We start from the raw sequence: 5,301 nt of genomic DNA on the forward strand, positions 1-5,301 counted from the left end.
ATAGGTAAATCAGTTGCTATTTGCGGATGACGCTCCTCGAGAGAGAAATAGCAGAAGTTGGTTTTTGAGTTTGGAATCGTGTGTAAATGGAGGAAATGAGAGTTAATGTAAATGTAAGTAAAATCACGTGGTTAACGAGGCGGAGACAGGTCGATATTAGTGTGAATTTCAATGGAGAGAAATGGAATGATTTCGATACATGGCAGTGGACTTGTCACTAGTAGATGAAACTACCGAAGCTGAAGTGAATCATAAGTTGGGTGTATGGACACAGGTCTGAGGCGCATGAAGGAAGGAGTGTGTGGAAAGAGAGGTCACTGTCTGTCAGGGCAAAGATGAGGACGTTACATGGTAAGGTAGTCCCGTCGGTGCTTAATGGTAGGCGAGTCGTAAGGCCCCAGGTCTAAAAGTACGTGAATGTGTTGGACATATGATGCTTGAGGACAATGTGGTGTGTGAGGTAGGTTGATCGTGTGAGGAGTGAACTACGTTAAGAGAAAGGTGTGGTGGTAAGCTCAGTGTGGCTGAAGGAGCTGATCAAGGTGTTGAAATGGTCCGGACATATGGCAAGGATGAACGAAGAGAGACTAGCCAAGAAGGTGTATGTGTCAGGAATGGATGTAGCAAGGAAGAAGGGGAAGCCGAGAGAAAGATGGAAAGATATAATGAAGGAAGCTTTGAGCTATAGGGGCCTGAACATGCAGGAGGGTGAGAGGCGTGCACAGGATAGAGCAAACTGAAGCGATATGGAATTCAGGGGGCGACTTGTTGTCAATAGACTTAAGTAGGATATATGAAGAGATCAGGAGAAACCTGCAAAGGTTTCTAGGGCTTAACTGTGGATACGGGTCTCTAACAGCTGGAGAGCATGTAGACAAATAAGATGCGACCTTGCTATGCAAGAAACGGCGAACTTGTGTGTGTGTGTGTGTGTGTATTACAAACCCTGGGCTCCTCTCCGTATTATATTCTTATATGATGAAAAAGGTATTGATTCACGTAATGAATTAGAAAGTAAATATCATGAGGCTGTGACTGAAGAGTACCACCACAGGCGGTGGAAACAGAGCAGATCAGAGGTAAGACAGCAGGAGTGAGGTACAGTGTGTGTGTGAGAGCGGGATGATGCACGTGTACCTCACACAGTGGAGAAGTGTATCTTGCCGTAGGTGTGGGAGGTTCATCCAAGCGTCCAGTGACGTGTGTGGTAACCTAGGTGTTAAGGACCAGGCTACTACGTGTGGCCAGCTCGATCCCCACAGACCCACTGGAGGTCGGTATCGACGGTGTCTCTGTGAGACGCACACACAGGCAGGGGTGGGTGCAGGTGAGACGCACACACAGGCAGGGGTGGGTGCAGGTGAGACGCGCACACAGGCAGGGGTGAGTGCAGGTGAGACGCGCAGTTGTGGTTGCTGGGGTGTAATTGGGCAGTTCCTGTTGAAACCAGTTGGAGGGAGGGCCATTTTCACCCGCAGACACGTCAGGTCACTTTCTTCCCCCGAGGCGGAAAGCACAGTGGCCTCCGGCTGGTGGAGCCGCAGGCAGACACTCCGCCATGACGAGATAATGTGTACCACAGTCCCGACCTACGTCTCCCACCTCCTTACTTCCTCCCTTCCTTTGTCTTCTCATCTCCCCTTCTTTTACCTCCGTTTGTCTACCCCCCCCCCCCCCTTCATTCTCTTCTCCCTATCTTCTCTTCTTCCCCTTATCTCCCCCTACTCTGCTTCCTCCTCCTCCTCTTCCTCCACTTCCTCCATCTCCCCCCAGCACCAGGATGACGTCGCCCATATATCCGGTACGAGGACCCGCGTCCCCCGGCTCACTGAGGCAGCTAATGACCCGCCCCGAGGCGCCGCTGGTGACACACATACGAGGACGACTTATGGGGCTTTCTTCCCCGTGAGTCGTCATGGGGGACGACTTATAGGGCTTTCTTCCCCTTGAGTCATCCTGGGGTACAACTTATGGGGCTTTCTTCCTCGTGAGTCGTCATGGTGGACGACTTATGGGGCTTTCTTCCCCGTGAGTCGTCATGGGGGACGACTTATAGGGCTTTCTTCCCCGTGAGTCATCCTGGGGTACAACTTATGGGGCTTTCTTCCTCGTGAGTCGTCATGGGGGACGACTTATGGGGCTTTCTTCTCCGTGAGTCGTCATGGGGGACGACTTATGGGGCTTTCTTCTCCGTGAGTCGTCATGGGGGACGACTTATGGGGCTTTCTTCCTCGTGAATCGTCATGGGGGAATATGTGAAAGACTTTTTTCCCCCGTAAGTCGTCGTAGTGTCGTTGACTCCACGACACATTCCACTTCTGGACGTCATACTTTTCGTTATACTTTCCACATTTTCACTAAATGTATTTTCCCACCACATCTCCCGGTGTCTGACGGGTGGAGAGCAGTGTATACTTTACGTAATGGCACATCGTCTGTAGTGTGCGATTCTTTTTTTTTTTTTCGACAGCGTAACAGACGATCAAATACTGTAGCTCAGTGGGAGAAAATATAATTTTTATGTTGTTATGTGCCGGTATATATTTCACTGCTTGATTTCACTTGTCTATCATGTTTACCTTACTATTGTGATCATGATTAGTATTTGAACCTTCGTATAAAGACTATATATATGTATATATATATATATATATATATATATATATATATATATATATATATATATATATATATATATATATATATATATATATATATATGTCATTATCATTATTTTGCTTTGTCGCTGTCTCCTGCGTGTCTAAGGTTATGAAGCTCTTCTGTATCCCCGTTACAAAAGCATCCTCGTTACAAAAGCAGTTGTCCTCCCTGAAGTCAAGACTCTTCGTATGTATAGAAGATGTGTTGATATAACTCCTACTTCTAGGTCTTCTGGTTCTAACCCAAATGTATCTCCAATAACTTGTGTGATCTAATCTCTCACCTTATCTCTTCCGAACCAATTGTACGTCACCAATAATAAAGCCGCTCTTTGCGATGCTTTGTTCTGCTCTAACTCAACTTTGAATGATTTCTTGTATAGTGGCGTTCCTCCGTCTCCTCCAACAAAACTTCTCCTCTCATAGTTTTCCCTTTGAAGGGTCCCCCGAGTACTTTCCTAGCCTCAGCTGGGCGAGATGTATCGCCCAAATGACACATCTCGAGTCCCAAAAGAGTGTTGCCCTAAGCTCGCTCCGAGCCTTACTAACCTGTTTCGTTTCTGTTTGAAAACCGAAAAGTTTCCCTTCATCTTGGAGGCATCTCCTGGAGCAGCCCATCCGTGGGAGAGAAGATCGTTCTAACTATTGGCCTAGAGCTCTCACTTTTCCTATCCCCAAAGTCTTTGAGACTCGTCTTAATCTCTCTTCATCAAGCACTTAGAATCCCATAGCCTTCTTTCCATTCACGGATAACGCTTTCGCGAAGCATGACTGAAGATTTCCTTTGTGTGATTCGCCTCACTTCTCTCTCTCAGGGAGTTTGGTGAATCTCCTCATGTGGTCCTCAACATCTTCAAGGCATTTGTCAGGTCGAGGCAGAAGTCTTTGGCTTCTGTGTTTTCCATCCTTTGCCTTTTCTGCTTCTATCTCTTCTCTGTCGGATGGCTTCCTCTCAGCTCGGTCCATTGGAGTGACTTCTCTCTGTAATTCCTATCCACAGTTGTGTTCCTCAAGGTTCATCTTATCGACTGCTCTTCGTCTTTTCTATGTGCTTTTCCACTTTGAGGGGGGTGTCATCAGCCACAGTTTGGAGTATTACTCGCATATGTGAGATGGGCTCTTCCTGCACCTCCTCCTCTGCCAGGGGTGGAATCAGAAACCTTATGTCTCAGTGATTCTCCAGGTATCTCTTCCCTCCAACCATCACATCCTCTCAGTCGTGATGTTTGCTGCCATCACCATGCTCTGAAAGCGTTCTGTCAGCCACTGTTCGCGTGACCTGCCGATGTGTGTGTGTGCATGTGTGTCCCTGTCATTAGGGCTTTACCCCGTGACTCGAGTTTGGCTCCTGCTTCCCATAGTTTCCTTGTAGGGACCAGCCACACGAGAGCTGACCGTTATCATATCTCCTTTTCCTCGAAGCTGCTGAATTCTCTTCCTTCTCTTGTCTTTACTTCTTCCTCGTTGAAGATTTAGTATTTCTAATGAGCCCTCGTGATTATCAACAAAAATATTTACTAGAACGCACACATCACTGCGGCATACTGCAATATATATATATGGAGAGAGAGAGAGAGAGAGAGAGAGCGTTCATGGGATGACCTTGATTTAGGCCTCAGATTTCCGTGCCGTCTTAGCTGACATTGTAAAGAAAAAAAAAACGAAAAAACGCATGACTATCCTGGTGTCACGAGCCTTTACAACGACCTTTCCCCAGCGACTGACTGTTCTTGCCGACACCCGGAATTCACACCACGATCAACTGCATGACTTCCCGTTTCACACTGATGCGCTACGTACGTGTGGTGAAGTTATATTGTTCATCAAGGGTGCACCAACCGACCCTCACGCTTATGTTATGGTAAAATCATCATGCTCGATATTTTGAATGTCTTCCAAATATCAGTTATGGCAAATTGTTCATATGCTCTCAGCATTCCTTTGAGGAGGATGAAAATCTAACGTAGATTGCAAGACTAGAAATTTCTTACATTTCTTTTAATATTGCTTTATTGAATGACATCGTTCGTTAAGCAAAGTTTTCATCTTTTTTTTTTCTTTCATTTTCATCTCTTGTCACATACCTGGTTCTTGTATTTTTTGTTCGTACAGCTTTTTAAAACATCTCTCCTAATTCATAACAAAGAATTTCATTTTTTTTTCCAATCTCTATCATGCATGTAGAGTTTAAATGACTTAACTATATTTTAGAATATCATTGATTTTAATCTTAAATTTGAAAGTAATTTATTGTTATACAGCACTGCGGTATTGATTTCATTTATATTCTTTTGAAAATGTTTTCATTTTCATTTGTTAGTTTTTCCTATATATTTTGGTATTTTATCTAGAAAAATAACTTTTATAGTTTGGTACATAACCTAAAGAACCGTTACCTGTTCCATATCTTTTTTTTTTTTTTTTTTACCTCCACTTAGGTCATGAACGTGAGCTCTCTAATGCGTCTCTGTTCCTGATGTTCAAGTCACGATTTCTTTGCACCCCTTTCTCTCCATTAAGCTGAAGCTCCAGCATTTTTTCCCAAGCATATCCACTATCTCCCCGGGAGCGTCGGTGCGCAGGTGGCGATGCGCAGGCGTCTGTTGGTACTGCCGGTGCAGCGTGGTCAGTTGTGGCTCAA

Source organism: Panulirus ornatus, chromosome 2, assembly GCF_036320965.1.
Source record: "Panulirus ornatus isolate Po-2019 chromosome 2, ASM3632096v1, whole genome shotgun sequence".
NCBI lineage: Eukaryota > Metazoa > Arthropoda > Malacostraca > Decapoda > Palinuridae > Panulirus > Panulirus ornatus.